Source organism: Marmota monax, unplaced genomic scaffold, assembly GCF_021218885.2.
Source record: "Marmota monax isolate L192 unplaced genomic scaffold, Marmota_monax_Labrador192_F-V1.1 WCK01_AAM20220418_F8-fsc00008, whole genome shotgun sequence".
In the NCBI taxonomy this organism is placed as follows: Eukaryota; Metazoa; Chordata; class Mammalia; order Rodentia; family Sciuridae; genus Marmota; species Marmota monax.
In genome coordinates, this window is record NW_026694432.1 from 8144099 (window position 1) to 8163300 (window position 19202).

Here is a 19202-nt window from a genome sequence, read left to right on the forward strand (position 1 = left end):
TGTGATTGGCCACCAGCTCCAGGGATTTCTGTAGAACTCATCTTCAGAAGCTGGCCCACTTTGACTCCTCCTTGCTGCTTTGATGAGCTGCCCACATGGGTGGGTCTTTGGCACAAACACAGACCTGATTCCCACCTTCTTTGGCATCTTTATGCAAGATGGGTAGGCAAAGGTGAATAGAAGGAGACCTTCCTGGGCAGTACTCTACAGGCACCCAGCCCAACACACACTCAGAGTTGATGCTGAATACTGAAGAGATGCAAATGAAAACCAACCAGAAACTTCTTTCTAACTTATTAAACCTGAGAGAAAACGCCTGCCGCTGAGTTGCATTCATTCCAGAGTCGGTTAAGTGATTTGCAGACCCAAATGTATCATCAACTCATAGAATTTAGAGAGAACTTTAGAAGTCACCAGGCAGCTCCAGCTTCATCAGCACTAGAAACTTCACTTAAGTGGATTGTCACAATATCATAAACCAGTGGAAAGGAAAGGACAGGACAGAGTCACTGGACCTACGAGGGAAAAGGCTGTTGCTTTGCAACCATTCTCAGGCTGTGGGTATTTGGGGTTTATTCCTGTAAGGTTGTCCCACCATCGGTTCAGACGCATCTGACTTTGGCACAGACCCTAACCTGAGCTCCCCCCTCCTCTGCCTTCTCCCTTCTGCGTTCCTGGGTGTGCCCTCGCGCCCACTTGCCTCCTCGCCCTGTGCTGGGGCTGCTTCTCCTCCTCTCCATGTTCTCCCCACACTTTGCACCTTCCTTTCCTTGCAGTGTGTATGTAGCTCCCTCCATGTAGCTCCGTTGTTCCTTTCCACCTCGCAGACTGTCTGCCAGCTGGGGAGCAGCGTGGCAGTGCTCTTCAGGAAATGCTGTCCTTTGGGTGGGAAAGGACTGGCTTCCTGGCAGTGCCAAGATGAAGATCCTTTTTGGCCGAAAACAACAAAATCTTTATCTGTGGAACTTCCTGTTTCCTCCCCTGAAAGCTGTGCTTCTCAGACATGGGGCATCATGCCAGGGGCACATGAAATCATAGGATAAACGGGGTGCATCTTCCTGGATGTTACTCGAAACTGGGGGGGGGGATTGTTTTGAATTTTTCTTCCTTCTAAAACCTGTTGCCACCCAGGGTTGAGGAAGATGATGGAGGGTGACATAAAATTCACAGGCATTTAGAGATTAACCAAGGGGGTATAAACATTCCTTTTTTTCTGATAAGCTGCTTTGGCTATGTCTTCAGAATTTGGGGGTGTCTTTCCACTCCTCTGCTGTTAGGACATGCTTGAGTAGAGATTTTTGAGTAGCATTTAAAGCTTTCCCTGTAAGTGGCAAGCTGATTCTGGTTTAACCCAGCAAATTTGGATCTTGGGTTGATTTAATTAAGTTGGAAATCTTTTGAAGTATTAATAGAAGTTTCTTTCTTCTTCACCAAGAAGAAAGAAACTTCTATTAATACTTAAAATTTTTTCCTATGCCCCTCTCCTTATTCTGTTATTAATTCATTACTAGGAACATTTGAATTGTTATAGAGAGAGTCTCCACTCTCCAGAAATGTTAAAAGCGGAGATAATGGTAAAAATAGGGAAGCAGCACTCTCATCAGGATTTTAAATACCTATGTTTTCAAATTCATAGCAGAGACAAGCAAGACTTCATTTGTGAGAGTTTAGGTTTGAATATCAAAAGCAAATCTTTGAAGGAATCAAGGTATATGGGTTGAATTATGTCTCCCTCCCCGCCAAATTCGGATGGCGAAGTCTTAGTTCCAAGTATCTCAGAATGTGACTGTATTTGGAGATAGGGTCTTACAGCAGTAAGCAAAGTAAAATGAAGTTATTAGCATGAGCTCTAATCTGATATGGTATTCTTAGAAAATATGGAAATTTTGACACAGACATCCACAGAGAGAGGACAGTATGAAGAAACACAGGGAAGAGATGACCATCTGTGAGCCAAGGAGAGAGCCCTGGGACAGATCCTTCCTTCAGCCCTCAGAAGGAATAAACCTTGACAATACCTTGATCCCAAACTTTAGCCTTCAGAACTGTAGGCGATAAATTTCTGCTGCTTAAGTGACAGTTTATAGTAGTTGTTTTAGTTAGCTCTGTTACTGCTGTGACCAAAAGACCTGACAAGAACCATTAGAGGAGGAAAAGTTTATTTGGGTTCACGGTTTCAAAGGTCTCATTTGATAGCTGACTCCATTGCTCTGGGCCCTAAGCGCAGAACATCTTGGTGGAAGAGCGTGGTGGAGGAAAGCAGTGGGAAATATGGCACCGGGAAGCAGAAAGAGAATCTCCACTCTCCAGGGATAAAATATATACCCCAAAGGCATGCCCACAATGACTCACCTCCCCCAGTCACACCTCACCTGCCTGCAGTCACCCCTCAGTTCATCCCTATCAGGGGACTAACACACTGATTGCGTTAAGGCTCTCATAATCCAATCATTTTTGCCTCTAAACTTTCTTTCATTGTCTCACACATGAGCTTTTGAGGGACACCTCACCTCTAAAGCATAACAGCAGCCATAGCAAACTAATACAAAAGGCATAAAGTTATGTCATAAACAACAGATTAGAAATACCATATTACATCAAATTTAATGTCTACATCTATTCAGGTTGCTGTAACAAAATACTATAGATGGGGGTGCAGGGCTTAAACAACAAGCATTTATTTCTTAGAGTCTGGAGGCTGAAACTCCAAGATCAGAGTGCCAGTATGGTTGGGTTCTGGTAAGGGCTCTCATCCTTCTCAGTGTCTTCCCATGCGGATGGGGAAGAGGGCAGCAAGAAAGTGTGTAGGCACATGCTTCATCACATCTTCTTCATACAAGGACACTATCCCAGTCATGGGGCCCCATCTTCATGGCTCATCTAAACCTATTTACCTTCAAAAGCCCTTTCTCCCAATCCCATCATATCGGAGGTTAGGGCTTTAACATGTGAATTTTGGTGGGAAGCAAATGTTCAGTCCGTAACATCTAAGACATCATCAATTGTACCTCCCAATTGAAAATTTAAAAGGTGTGCATTTGTAAAGAAACATATATCTTAGAGTCACTAATGACATCTTAGATGAGGAGCAAAAGCACCTTGTTCTGTTAACTAGCTATGCATAACCTAAGCTAGGGACAGAGAACAACCAGAAAAGATAGGCTTATGTTCCAGTGGGTTCATGGAGAGATAGCCAGTGTTCCATCTTGGTTTTTATTTTGGCAGTGGGCTGAGCCTTGGAGATGACGTTGGACAAATCCAAGAGTAGGGACATTCCCTACCTCATTTTCTAGTTCTCTTATCTCCTAGGATGAAGCCCTGTGGAGAAGTTCCTGTGTCTGTATGGTGGAACAGTAGCAAAAGTACAAAAGGATGGGGTAGTTGGACTAGAGATTAGAACAAGACAGCATCTCAAATTCCTGTTTTTTAAGTTAATTTCAGCAAAGAGGCAGATGGAGAAAGAGAAGGTTGAGAATTGGGGAGACAGTGAACCCAGAGGAACTCATAGTTGAGGTGAGAAGGATGCATGGCCCCTCTTTCTTGATGCTTGGGCCAATTTGAGGACCATGGACTTCAGTGAAGCATTTTGTGGGATAGAGGCCAATGGCCAAAGATCAGGTAGGAGGAAGGCAGGCAAGGGAGGGCAGGAAAGGTATTCCCTACCCTAACACCAGGGCTACCCTAGATAGTCCTGGCAAGAAGGATGACAGTGATGTGACATCTTGAATTGACCAGGTTAATCTTGAAATGATTAATATTACCCAGAAGTGAATGAGTTTACCTGGAAATAACCTATATTAAACTTTTGACTTTGAAGGGAATGGGAGGTTAATACAGAAACTAATTATCCTTATGGAGAAAAAGTGTATTTGACTTTATACACTTTAATCTAGAATTAAATTATTTTTACATAGTACATTAATTTTCCCTCCTAGCTTATTATCTTTACATCCACATTATATAGGCTCCCAAGATACTCTGAAACTCCTTACATTGTTAAAAAATGGAGGGAAAAAGTTGATTGTATTATTCTATTAATACAGTTTCTATATGGAGTGAAAATTCTGGTTCAGGATGACAGAATGAGTACATTCATTTGCCTTTCTAGAACCCACTGAAACAACAATTAAAGAAAGAGGTGGGGGGGGAAGGAATTCATGACAACTCTGAAAACAGGAGGCATTGCAATGTGTTGAGACACATCAAATTTCGGCAAGGTAGGAACTAGATGGGCTTGCAATTTATTATTTCAAGTGTTCAAAATACAATAGGAAACAAGCCAAGAACTCAGATGGAGAATTGTATCTCAGATGGGAAACTTCAGATAAGCTCCAGGCTTTGAGTTGACACAGAGAAGAGAAAGCTTCAAGCAACAGTCTGGCTGGTTAACTGGAGAGATGCCTTCAGGACATTTTTTTTTTTTTTTGGCTAAGAAATTCTTTCCTTTCTACAGTGTGTACAGAACAATTTGAATTCTAAGAATTGTTTTTTTAACTTATGAAAGATATGCTAAGGGATAGCCCAGGATATGAAGTTGGGGCCAGGGAGCAATGCAGGGCAATAGCTGAGGCAGATCCAGCAGATAGAAATGAAATTCTGGGCCAGGCATACCTGTAGTCCCAGGGGCTTGGGAAGCTGAGACAGGAGGATTGCAAGTTCAAAGCCAGCCTCAGCAAAAAGTGAGGTGCTAAAGCAACACAGTTAGATCCTGTCTCTATATAAAATACAAAAAATAGGGCTGGGGATGTGGCTCAGTGGTCGAGTGCCCTGAGTTAAATTCCAAGTACACCTGCCCCCACTGCCCGCCCCCCCCCCCCAAAAAAAAAAAAGAAATTCTGGGAAACAGAAGGTAAAGGGGAAGTTACCTCAGACTAGGGGTGAACCACATAGGAGTACCCTACTTTACATTGATGATGGTGGCAGTTCCAGATCTACCTGCCTGCTCCCTGGCTATGTCTACCAGTGAGAAGGATCTTTCCACACAAAGGCTACAGTTTACCCCTGACATTTAGAGCAAATAGATCTTCCTAACTACAAAGGAAATATACATGAGTTATCTGTCCTTCACCAACAAATGAAAGTGATCACCTAAGGTTCACCAGACATCTAAAGGAACTCAAAATCATAAAAAACAAAGACCGATATATACAAAGAAGAACTCACTTGAGAAGATAACAGGGATATTAAAAGCAATTGAGACATTTTCATATAGATAAGACAATGATTTGCTGCTATAAAAGATGTAATTAGAAGACAATCTTAAAGATATGATTGATGAAATTTTTTAAATGCAACAAAGTGTCAGAATAATAGCAAGGTCAATGATAAATTCCATATAAGTAAACAGGAAGATAAAGTTTGAGAAATCTTTCAGACCTAGAACAAAAATGTGGTAAGTATGAGATGTATAAAAAATACACCTAATATTTATATAATAGGAATAAAGGAAATTAAAAAATAATGGAATAAACTTTCTCTGAGCTAAAATAAAAAAATATAAAAATGAAATTTCTTCAACTAAAAGGATTGCCAAGCTTAATAAGTGAGAAAACATCCAAAGCAAGATACTTCTGATGAATTTCAGTAGTCAGAGAATAAAGACGAGTATAAAAGCTCTCCTTAAAATGGAAAGCCAGAGCTGGGGATGTGGCTCAAGCAGTAGCGTGCTCGCCTGGCATGCGTGCGGCCTGGGTTCGATTCTCAGCACCACATACAAACAAAGATGTTGTGTCTGCCGGAAACTAAAAAATAAATATTAAAAAAATTCTCTCTCTCTCTCTCTCTCTCAAAATACAAAAGAAAAGGGAAAGCCATACTATTCTTAGGAAATGGGAAATAGATTCACATAATAATACATTCATTGATAACAGTTAGAGACAGTAGTCAGTGGCATCATGCTTGCAAAGTTTTGAGAGAAAATAAATGAAGAATTCGATACCCAGTTGTATTTACCAGGATTCTTTTGGCTGCAGGAACAGAAAGCCCTCTCGGTAACTTAAGCAAAAAGGAACTATGTTAGCTTGCCTCAGATAAAATTCAGATGTGGGCATCACCAGGTTGATAAATCCATTCGTTTTATACTGACAAATGATAATCACTAAGATTTGAGATTCATCTACCATTCTGTTGGATCAATTAGTTGTACCCTCAGACTGGCTCCTTTCCTGTGACAAGATGTCTATAGTAGTTCCAGGCACCATATCCAGAAATGAAAAACTCCAGAGGAAGATGAGAAGCCTCTCATTTAGAAGTCCCAGCAGGCTTTTCTTCATATTGACCCAGATTTTGGTATGTGTGTTCTCCTAAGTCAATCACTGGAAGGTAGATGAATCAGAAACCATCCCTCTGTGGTCACGTGGAGGAGGAGAATACCTCTATACAAACAGATGTTGTGACACCCAGTTGTGTCTGCTCTACCAACCATGAACAATTAAATAGGAGAGTAAAATAAATATGTTTTCAAACAACAAGGAGTGAGGAAGTTTACTTCCATGTAGCCTTTCCAAAAAAGAGCAATTACTGAAGAATATTCTTCAGGTAAACAATAAATGATCAAGAAATAATGAAAAAAAATAATGAAAATATGGGACCCAAGAAACCAATGATAATAACCCAGGAGAATAATGAAAAGAAATCCCCAAATAACAGCTCTAGAGTAAATTTAGAAAGTCACTGGTAGCAATCAGATATCGAGAAGAAAGTGGGTTCCATTATAGAAACTGTGTGGTTAGGATCTTTTAAGGGCATTATGATACGATGTAGGAGATACCATTCTTTTTCTTTCTTCCTAGGAACTCTGGGGAAAATATAAAGTCAAAGTTCAACTATAAAGGAAACAAAAAAATGTGTTCTGCTTCTCAGCAATTAAAGAACAGAAAGTTTGCTTGCTCTTTGCACTCAGAACTTCATTCTTCAAGTGGCACAGATTTCATGACATAAGATCCACACTTCATTCTTTTGGGTGCAATCACAGTTCTCAGTCCTGTACTCTCAATCCTATTTTCAATGTTATTTAGTCGATTTTATTTTTTGAAGGATCAATTTCAAGACAAAGCATGGAAAATATAATTAAATAGAATGTAAATCTATCAACCACGTTTGGAGCGTAGGAAGCGAAGTGGAGGGAAATCCAGGTGAGTCTTCCTTTAGTGGGAGTTCATATTTTTAAAGTGGATAAATCAAGAAATGGAGATGTGAGTGCTTTAGAGTTATGAAGGAAACCATTCCAAAGAATGAAAGAGAGGAACAGATTTGTTATGTCTGCGGCGTGGGACTGTCACGTGGGTGGAGTCAGAGTGAGACTCTCCTGCTCTTTTGCACTAGTTTTTTAAAGAAAGTGCTTGACTTGATTTTACAATAGGAATTTTAATACAGATGCCGGCATACCATGGAGTAGCACGTTTTGTGGTAGTATTTCACTTGTGCCATGCATTACACTGTCAGCTTGAGAAGCCTTGGCGGAAGTGCTGGATATTTCTGGTGAGCAATTTGCAACATGGCTTCACTGGGGCTGGCTCCCATCCACCACTGGGCCTTTGCTCTCATCAGAAGCATCCCCATCTCTCAGGTGTTGCTTTCTTTGTAGGTCTTTCCTCCTTGAGGACACTTGCCCCTAGATGAGGTGAAGTTTCAGAGACAGTAGGAGGTCATTATTACCTTGAACATCCTCAAATTGCCTATCAAATAAATACTCTGCTTGCAGTTCTAGAAACTCGCTATCTTGCAGTAAACTCAATAAAAGCTGGTGTTTCCCCATTCAGTTGACTGCATACTAAATAAAAACTGTGACTATTGTATTCAAGCTACATTTTTCCAAACTAAACCAACAAAAATCTCTTCATCTCAAGGATCTGACCCAACATGGCAAAATGTTTATACTTGGAGAGAACTATGGTGTCAGTCCTGGTGAAGGAATAGCACATTCACACCCCCTGCCTCACTGTCACTGTAGGGCATGTGCCTGGGAGTGAAATTGCACATGTAATTGATCAGTCTTTAGAAATCCCCCACCCCTGTTGTGGGGATCCTAAGTTCACAGTTCATCTTGACTGACTGAACCAGCCCCATTGTATTTCATAATTGTTCTTATTGCTAAAGAAAATCCCCACTTAGTTTAGGCAGAAACTACTACACAGAGAGGACAACACAGGTCTAATGCTAAGAACGCTTGGCCACAAGTTAGAAACCCATGTGTAAGTTCTGACCTTTGGTAAATCACATGACTTCCCCTCTCTAGGTCTCAGTTTCTTTCTCTAAATAGGGGATAGAGTCCTAATGTTTGTCTAGTACAGTCATTCTTAAAGTGGGATCTGGGGGATTCTAGGGGTCTCTGTGAGGTCAAGACCAATTATACTAAGATGTTTTAACCTTTTATCATCTTTGCCATAAGGGTAGTCTGCAGTGGAGTTTTCCATTGACCATGGGACCTCTGATATTGCAGCAGAGATTCTGGAACCCATTATTTTCTATCCAGCCTACATTAAAGGGACTTGCAAAATGTGAAACAGCATTTCTTCTCTCACATTTTTTTCTGCTTTAAAAAATACAGTATTTTTCATGAAATGTTACTTGCATGAACATGCAATGGGTTAATTAGTGTTATTTTAATGAATAAATAAGCACTTTGATGCTTTCTATTTTAATTTCTAGTGTGGCAAACAATGATGAACATGATCCACATAAACAAGGGCTCTTTGGGGTCATCAATACTTTTTAATACTGAAAGGACGTCCTGAGACCAAAGAATTTCAGAATTGCTAGACTAGTGTTTTGCAGTTAGCAGGGCACTTTCCTGCACAATATTTGATTGGTCCCTCTCCTCCCCTCTGTCTGCCTGTTCCCTTTTGCCCCCAAACACCATCCTAACAAACATGCTAAAAGACAAACCAGCAGTTTATAGCTTGTTCTTCCACCAGATCTTAATTTCCAAACTATTTTTTTTTTTTTTATAAAGTTGCTTCAGTATGGTTCAGTCCTTTGGAGGAAGTGGCGATGCAAGATTGTGTGGAAACCTCTTGCAATGGCCCAATGATCTTTTTTAATGGTCATCATCACTTTGACCCTCTGATGACCTTAAAGCTATCTAGAAAAATAGCTAGACTGGAAATTTCTGGGAAGACCATACAAAAGAAACAAGTTATGAAAGATTGGAGATACTACTTCCAAATCACCCCATTGAACCAGCTCAGAAGAGATAATTGATATTGGGCACAATTTCACATTTTCTAACTTAAGCTAGAAGCAAATATATTGGAATTTAGTTACCCCTGATGGTCATGCAATGTAATTAATAGTATTAACTTTTAAACAGTGGTTAAGGCTTTATTTGAGGGAAAGGATTGCCACATGAGTGGTGCAGATGCATGAAGATCTCTATACCCAGCACCTGCAACAGAGGCTCAGAGTGTGGTTCCAGCAACTTGTTTTTCCATGAATATTGGTTACAAAGCAAGATTCTCAACCATTTGGGTATTTCAGGATGTAGAGTGGGATGGTCTCCCACACTGGGACCTCCCATGAGAGATGGAAACTTCTCTTCAATTTATCAAGGTAGCCCCTTGCCTGAGTCTTTACAACATAAACAAAGGCTGTCCACCCAAAGGTTGATTCTGGGATTTGCCTGACTCTTTTAGTCATGCGATTGTATAGAAGAGCCTACCATGTGCTAGGCATTAAAGACTGATATCAAGGCTATTGGAAGGAGACATACAGAAAACTCTATATTAATACATTAATCACAGAGTTCTTCAAAGGGGATAAAACTTTGGGAACCAAAGAGAAGAGGAAGCAGAGTGGGGGGTGGGCAGCAGATGCCTCATTAAACAGGTGACAATATTTGACTCAAGTCCTGCATGGGGTTAGAAGGAGGGGTAGTGCTCCAGGCAGAGGGAATGGCCAAAGCAAAGACCCCCAAGGTAGGGGTGTCCAGGGAGGCAAGGCAGCCCCTGTGGGTTTTTTTTTCTTCTTCTCTGAAACAGATATTGACCATTTGAAGTAATGAGACAGACATGCTTTAATCCTGCTGCAGTTTGGATTTTTAACAGCCTTCAAAGTCCTGTGTATGAGAGCACTTGGTCACCAGCCCATTGCATTACTGGGAGGGGATGGAAACTTTTAAGAGGTAGAGCCTAATAGGAGTTCTTAGGTTATTGGGGGTGTGCCCTTGAAGGGGACTGTGGGATCCAGGTCTTTTTTGCTTTCCATTAACCATGAGGTGAATAGGCTTCCTCCTCCATGTGTTCCTGCAATGATGTGGTGTGCTGCCACAGGCCCAAAGCAACAAGGCCACTTGTCATGAACTCATGAACTAAAACCTCCAAAACTGTGAGCCACAGTAACCTTTTGTCTTTATAAGTTGATTTGTCTCCAGTATTTGTTACAGTAGTGGAAACCTAATACACAACTAAGTTATATTTGCAACAAATCCATGAAGAACTATTTTGTTTACTATATAAGTTGACATAGCATACATGGGATCATGGGAATAACTAAGAGTGCCTGGATGCACCCCCAAGATTCAGAGCCTATTATTCTGGGATGGGCTCAAAGAGCTCTTTCTCCAACAGATTCCCAGGTGTTGCTGCTGCTGCTGCTTCTTGGGTCCCAATACTTTAAGAATCACTGCTCTAGAGAGAATAGAATTTCTCTCGTAGTGAATGCTGTGATGCACTTTAAATATATTGTATTGTTAACTCTTTAAGAGCATATCTTTCATATAAATATCACATGTTCCTCAATACTTCCTATAGTTATGTATTATGGGGCTCAAGTGGTCAACAGGTCCAACCCTTTGCATTTTAGAGAAATAATTTTTGCTGTGTTTTTACTGCCCAAGCCACATAGTTATGAAGTTTTGGAAAAGATGTTGATATGCCAAAGCCATGGAATTAATGTTTCCTCTCTTCCTTGTTTCTAGAACTATCAGACATGCAAACCTCTTTAAATCTTGCTTTTTAATTAGGGAAGGGAAGACATATTTTGGATTTAAATGAGAAAAGTCAAAGTTCTAAGTATCTGTTGTATCTTTTCCATGGTTTTAGGCTTAGGATCCCTGAGATGGATGGGTGTGGGCTCTGTGTATTTTGAACATGAGTGCTTCAGATTTCTTCTCTGGCTCTGATTCACTTCCGGGATTTGTTTTCCTCTCCCTTTCTTTCTCCATAGCGTCTGGATCCTGCCCTAGTACCTGCCTGGTGTTCTTTCTGCAGAGGTGTAGGAGTGGCTGGGAGAGGTAATGGTGAGGTCATGTCCCCTTTGCCTTTCTTGACAGGGCAGGAGGGGTGACCTACAGCACAAGATGCCCTGTCACTCCACCCAGATCAAGGACCTAACCTGAGACATCTGCATTGATCCCCCCACTTTTTTTTTGGTGGTGATAAGATTTGTGAGTTAAAAAAAAAATTCCTGCACATTTAACAGCAGCATCTTCTAACTAAAGATCTTGAGTCTGTCTCCCCAGAGGCACGTCTGAGGTTTTTCTTTTTACTACATTCTCGAGGTGTTGAAAGTGACATTTTTTTCTCTCCCTACAAAGACATTGCCCATTGAATTGTCCCCTTTACCTCCCTGTACCTTAGTTTTCTTGTCAGTAATGCAGGAAATGTGATCCTTCTTTAGAAAGGAGACCTTTGCAGGTTCTTGGCTCAGTGGCCTGGTTCCCTGCCAATCCGGCAGTCTCATGGGAGGAGGGCCCTGATTTTAGGATCTGTGCCAGGAAGGAGTGCCTGGAGGATCTGCCTCCCAAAGACATTTATCTTCAGTCACTACTGCCTCTCTGCTGGCTCAGTTGACTTTTGTGTGCAGGGACAAGGACCCCTTGGCTCAATTAAGGGTGGAGTACTTTGCAGAAAGGCTCAAAAAATAAAAAATATTATGGTTTTCTTCCATTTTGTATGATATTATCTTTGAGAAGTCAGCTTTCAAGTCTTAATTTCTACATAGGTCACTAATATTATGAAACACGAGCTAGCAGTTAGGAACCCCATCCTCCTAAGGAGTTCCTAAAAGGAAATACTGAATGATGCCATTAAAGATTGCAATCTCAGATCAGGACTTGAATAAATGTCTTTCTTGCACTCACTGTCCAGCCATCATGTGTGGGTGAAATGCCAGCACACTGTGTCCCCCGGTGGAAAGAGACACCTCTCTCTCCTAGCTCATGAGCACATGGACAGGGTGGGCGGGGAACCTGGAGCCAGAGTGAAGTCTGGACATGTTCCCCTTCTGGGCTGCAGACTTGTGTGTGGGAGAGTGAAAACCTTGGGGGTCCGTCTGACTGGTCCATAGAAGTAGTTCATGGAACTGGGGTCCCCTAAGCCAGGATGAGCCTCACTGGAACAGCTGTTGGGATTGGCTGGGACCTGGCATCTATAATTTTAAAGGAACCCTTGAGTGATGCTAAGGGGCAGTCAGGGTTGAGAACAAAGTGTGGAAATAGGGTTTCTGCTTTTGAGTCTGTTCTTGCAGATGTCAGTCAGGGACAACTCTCCTGGCACCTAGGCAGATATAGGGATTTCCCTGTGACTGAGGAGCCACATAGGTATGTAGGTGAAACTCCTGACCAGTGTTGTTTGCTCCTGCTGTGGGCCTATGAGAAGCCTGTAGAGGTGACAAGGACCCTCTAATCACCTTGGCTGCTAGGCCATCTGGGTCCAGCTCACTGAGGCCTCCATTCTGAAGGTGCCTGCTGGTTGGAGGTGTTGTGGGTGGTGGGGGAGGGCAGGTAATTTGGTCCTGTCTTGGCATGATGTCCTCTGCGTCAACAGGCTGTGCTCAGACAGTTGCTGATTGTCACATTGTGTGTCTGATGCTTTTCCTTTTTTTTTTTTTTTTAAAATAAAGACCTACTGTTTCTAAAGAGAACTGGCAGTCGACCAGAAAAGTGTGAGTTTAAAGCTTGCTTAAGGGGGTGGGGGGAGGCACTTTTTGCATTTTTGTCACTTTTAGTGCTTTTGAGCCAGGGCATGGGTCCCCACTAAGCAGAATGGATGCGAGCTGCAGCAGAGTCCTGGGGGCCTCGCTGCTAGACCTGGATTATCTTGCTAGATGATGAATCATGGAGATGTTTTGGGCATCCTTGAGAGGGCCTAGGGCAGGGTGGGCAGTGGTGGGTAGAGACTTAGGCAATGGCTATTTACCAAGTGCTACAAAAATATTTTAGTACAACTGGGTATGCTCTATGAGTATGTACTATCAAGGTCTCAAGTCTGCTTGAAAAAGTTGGTAAAAATTCTCTTTACCTCAGCTCAAGTGTGAGATAAGCCAGAATTGCTTATCTGGAGGTGTCTGTCTTTTCTGTTGCTATGTCCTCAGGGACCAGTCCAGGGCCTGGCACATAGCAGGTCCTCAACAAATACTTGATCACTAAACATAGTCTTTCAGCTCTTATGACTCTCCTAAGAGGAGGTGGCTGCAGATGCCTCACTATTAAAGAAACACAGATGAGCGTGACAATGCGCCAGACACCACACTGGTACTGTGTAGAAAGGTTATCCCCAGACACCAGGCTGCCTTCGTGGGCACAGCATCTGTGGAAAAGAAGGGGATATTTTTGTTCCAGGGGAATGTGGTGATTCTATAACCTGGATTCGTTAAACCAGACTGCTCACACCCTCCCTAGACAGTGTTGGGGCTACGCTGACAATCCTGTGCTTCCAAGCTGACAGTTCAGCGTCTAGATTTGCCATTATGTCTGCTTATTTATTCTGTTGCTGATCCCTTTGGTCCAGTGTGTCTCTTTTTTCCTGCTCCCTGGCTCACCATCTTTGCTTTCTGATCTGTCTTGAATAGAGGCACCAAGTCTAACCTTGGGGTTATAAATGCAGGCTCTGGGACTAGATCACCTGGGTTCAAGTCTGCCTCCATGTAAATGTGGCCTCTCTGGGCTCTGGCTTCTTCCACCACAAATGGAAACAATAATAGATCCTACTTCAATGCAAGAATAGTCAGGGTCAAGAACAAAGTGTAAAAATGGGGAACCCCCTTTGGGTCTGCAAGTATCACAAATTACAAGTCTTCACTATACATAACACACTTAGGACAGCGCCTGGCACATCCTAAGTGCCATATGGAGGCTTGCTCCACTTCTGATCTAATTTTAAATGACCAGATTTCAAATATGCTAATGTAAGACACAAGAGCTAAACCTGGTGACTTTTATATGTGGTGGTGAGGTTGGGGAGCAATGAGATGCTCTGCTTCTCTCTTTTGGAATTCAATGGGGCTTTCCGTTTAGAACACTTTCCGTTTGGAACACTGTCATTGGGGTCATTTTGATGCTGGTTTGAATGCATCATAAGTATTCTTATCATCACTGTCATGGTTGCAGGGACCATCATCTGCCTGCATTCCTACCTGGACAGCTGTAGGAGTTACATGATGCATCCCTGCTATTGGGATGGAGGGATTCTCTGAATGGCTGGCTGTGACACTTGGCAGCTGGTGTGTACCAGGCACACTCTCCCATCCTCTGTGTCCTTCTTTAGGGAGCTGTTCCCCTACCTCCTGTGGGTCTAGTGGGGCTGTCCATTCAGGTGACTTGTACCTCCTCCTGCCCTCATAGGTGGCCATGGGACCAGTGGTGGACCAACCCCAGTACCACATCCTTCTAGTCACAGTGACTGATTTAGGGATGGGCATTTGCCCAGTCTAGGCTACAGAGATGCTTCCCCGGGGCCCTTCTATTTGATCCAGTGAAGGAAGACCATTCTCTTAGTGCATATTTGTAAGTTGTGAGAAGATTGGCATGGGGCTGCCCGTGCTTGCTCTCCTCTGGATAGAAAGAGTCTCTATAGCAGAAAAGAATGAAGTTAACATGCAAAGAGAGGTATAGATAAGCGGAGTAGAGAATGAGAAATGGACAGAATCCTACATCATTTGAGAACTTAGATCCAGCTTTACCTGAACCAGGGAAAATATGCTAAGCTGAATTATGTGAGTTCACAAATTCTTCCCCCATATAATTTTTATATTTGCCTCTTTTTTTCTTTTCTTTTCTGATTTGAATTGGGCTTTTGTCAACTCTTGCTAAACAATCCCAAGGGGTAGAGTCCATAAATATTTTATGTACTAGATTTTCTAGAATGCTATGAGATGGCCTCATTAAAAAAAGTTAGACACAGGAATGATCGATTTTTCTGCCTGGTTTGACTCTCTTGATTTAGGAATAGGTTATTGAGGCCCTTCCTCTGTGATTTGATCACCAAATCATCTTTACTGGACTTCATGACTCTCTGGCATCCTTAATGCTCTTTCTTGGTGATACAGTTCCCTTTGACCTCTGATTTTCTTGGTTCATTTAGAATTCTGCTTAGATGTTTTTCATCTTTGATCTTGCCAGTCAGATTTTTTCTCTTCTTTTCCTGGGTTCCCCCAGGACATTAATTTTTTTCTATGTATCTGAACTTTCCCTATATTAGGATTAAGTGTCCATGTGACCTTTTTTTATATAGAATCATACTGACTTTGAGATCCTAATGACACTGGCTCAAATGTCCATGGATGTAAGATACAAACCTGGCCTTCTCTCTATGAAGATCCTAGGGGCGAGACTGCTGGCCAGGTGCTTGTAAAAAATTACCTATATCTCCCTTTAGGACTTTATAGCTTCATTTTTATGTTTATCTCTTTGCTCCAATTTAATGTCTTTTGATTTGGGGAATAATAATAATAGGGATCTGATTTGGGAGGTTTCAAGAAATTACTATGGAGGAGTTTTACTTTTTTATTTCATTGGTTTATATTTTCTACAAGGGACATGTATTGCTTTTGTAATTGGAGAAAAGCATTAACAAAAATGAAAAAGATTCCCTATTATGTAAAATAAGAATGGCAACGTAACATGAAGGAAGTGACAATGACAATATATCTTATTGTTTAATAATCTTCATGTTACACAGAAGGCATAAGCAAACCATGTATTACCTTGATTAACCCTAATGATTATGGCCAGACCTCAGATATGGGTTTATGATTTGACCTTCAGCAATCAGCATTGGCACCCAAGGCTGTCTTATATGTTTGCTTAATTTCACCTTTGACAGAACTGAGCATAGTCTACCTACCTTCTCCCCAGGTGTTAAGTATCTGCTGTGTGGGTCCTAACATACCATTTAAGATAGAAGTTCTCAGTACGGTTTCTCAAAGAGCATATAAAATTTAGCAACAAGGATGAGGTCATGAGGGATTTTACCTTCCCCCATTTAATAAAATGTGCCAAATACCCAAAGTCAAAAATGGTAGGTAACAAATAGTGCTGGTCAGCTTAACTGGACAGAACAGTCTCCTAAATGATGATGCAATGGTAAGGCACAAATTTAATATAATACTTAGAGAAAATTAAGGCAGAATATGAACATTTTTACATGAAATTTGAGCTGAAAGTGTGATGTTCATTTTCACAGTGTAATTGGCTTTCCTTTTTAAAATTAATCTTATATTTACCCCCCTTGCTAATCCTTCTTTTTAACAGACAGGCTTTTAACACTCTAAGGGGTGTTTTGTTCATTGATGTTAAGCCAGGGTACCTCAGGATATTTTATAAATATGTCCATTAAATTGCTGACTCCTCCAAGTTGGACAATTTACTAAACTGATATAACAGGTAGTTCAGTGTTGCTGCTGTATGGAGAGCAATCGTTTAGCACAGTTTGATATTTAACACTGCAGCTTAACCATAAAAAATACAATTTATGCTAATATGTTCTGTTCAGGCCTGTTTCCAACAAAGCCTGCAATTTAGCCACTTTGAGTTCTCACAACTGCTGTTTACTAATAATGCTTGATTTCAACAGAAGAAACGTTCCTTCAATTCAAACAGCATGGGAAACTCGTATTTTGAGGGAAGTTAATCATTTGGTGATTCTTTAATCCTCATGCTAAAAGTTGGATGTAATTTTCACATCTCCTCTGTTTTCATTCTTTTACTATATTATATTTTGGATCCTTACAGAATTAAAACAAGTATAGAATATTTGCATTTTATGCAAGGGATGCATTACATAAAAACTCACATAACTCAAGACTTGCACAACCCAAGTCTAATTTTTCAGTTAGGAATAAATAAAAAGTAGGATTTGCTTGACTTTAACTATGCATAAAGAAGGGATTTACTAATATTTTCCTACAATATTAAAATTTGCATAAAATATTGCTGTACCCTGTGGCTCTTGCTTCCTTTCAAATGCCTGGGAAAGCATTAACTCTCTGCCTTTTTTTGCATTCATGCTTTTGAGTCAAGAATGGGAGTGGAGCTCCCACAACAGAGTGGTCCTGGGGGTGAACCAGCCCCAACAGAGTGGGGTGTGGCAGTTTTTAACTATGCTACAAATTCATTTGCACTCCTTCCAGTGTGGTCTATGCCCCTCCTCTTGGATCTGGGCTGGCTGTGGTTGCTTTGACCAGTAGTGTGCAGTGGAAATGAAACTGTATGACTTCCATGGGGTAGTCAGCAGAACGAATGTTCCCTCCTGCTACTTGTAGACGTTCACATGCATCCTGATCCACAGACTTGTGACAGTGTCCCCTTACATGGTGAAGACTCTTGGCAGATGTGAATAAATTGATCGTTTTGAGACAGGAAGATTACCCTGGATTAGCCAAGTAGGCCCAATGTAATCCCAAGTGTCCTTAGAAGCAGGAAGCAAGGAGTTTACAGTCCAAGAGAGATTTGAAGATGCTATGCTGCTGGTTTTGAAGGTGGTAGAAGGGGCCACAGGCCAAGGCAGGCAGGTGCCTTTAGAAGCTGGAGAAGGCAAGGGGAGACATTCTCCCCTAGAATCTCCAGAAAAAAGAAATGCAGATTGGCTCACACCTTGATTTTAGCCCAGGGAAACCCACTTGGATCTTCTGACCTCCAAAATTCTAAGACATTATATTTGTATTATTTTAAAGAGCCATGTTTGTGATAATTTGTTATAGCAGAAATAGGAAGCTAGCATTACAAGGCTGGGTCAGGAGAGGCCTGAATCTCTTGGGACATTCACTTCCCCATCCTTCCTCCCAGGACACTTTCTTTGGGATCCAGTCACCATGCTATGAGAAACCCATGCCACACATGGGTGCTCTAGTCAGTTGCTCAAGGGAGCCCCGGCTTTGAGCTAGCCCAGCCCAGGTGTCAGATGTATATTAAGAAATCTCTGTAGGATTTTGACCTCCACTCATTCGAGTTACCCCTTAGCTTTTTCTTCTTCTTTTTTTTTTGGTGGTGCTAGGGATTTAATCCAGGGCCTTTGCACCTGTGTATGCCAGGCAAGCACTCTACTAACTGAGCTCTACCCCCAGCCCACACCTTCATAGATTTTTGAGTCTTCCAAACTGAGATTCCAGACATAGTGACAAAGAGACAAGCTACCTCTGCTCTTCTCTGCCCAAATTCCTAGCCCACAGAATCCACACGCTTGATAAAATGGCAATTTTACATAAGTACAGGGTGAATTGTTGAGGCCAAGGAGGAGGTGAGAGTCTGGGAACCAAGGCAGAACATTTCACTTATTACCCAGAGGCCAGTGTGGTTTGGTCTGTGGTGATGAGTTAATGCTACAGGCTGATTTGGACTGAGGCTGTGATGGGTGGGGTCAAAGGAAACAGAGATGTGGCCAAGAAATCTGAATCCTCAGGTGGCTTGGTGTGGATTGATAGAAGATGATTTGTTGAAGACCTTGGGCTTGGGATATCCAATCACAGTTGTGTCGGTTAGGATGATCCCTGCAGTATGCCCCAGAGTCCCTGGGTGCCTGCGGTGAGAATGTAAAGATGCTTAAAGAAGCCAAGAGAAGGTGGGTTTAGCAGTTTTAAGCGATCCTTCTGCTCTGCCATCCATAGCATGTTAGTTTGTACCACAGATCATCCCCTTGGGGTAATAAACCCAAAAGTTGATGGTTGGAGAAAAATATGCAGCCATCTCAAATTTATGATCACTAAGCTCAGGTGGATCCTGAGAACCCTCCGACAGTCCTACAGTATTTACTAGCCCGTGTACTCTCACTTCCATCCACTCACTTGGCAAACACTGATAGAGCTCCTCCTATGCCAGATGGGTGCTCTCTCACTTTCTTCTCCCACACATGTGTGTTCTTTCTTGCCTCACTCTCAGATGAAGACCTTATTTCCTATTTCCTGAGGACAGAGAAGCTACCAGAAGGGAGCTTCCTTTTGCCTCCAATTCCACACCTTAGAGACATCTGGCTCTACACCCTTGCCTTCCT

At 41.9% G+C, this 19202-nt stretch overlaps 1 protein-coding gene across 2 annotated transcripts in view; it reads left to right on the forward strand.

The window, feature by feature from the left end:
• Positions 1–19202, forward strand: part of Hivep3 (HIVEP zinc finger 3) — a 490457-nt gene that overhangs the window by 43018 nt on the left and 428237 nt on the right. The window lies entirely within an intron of this gene.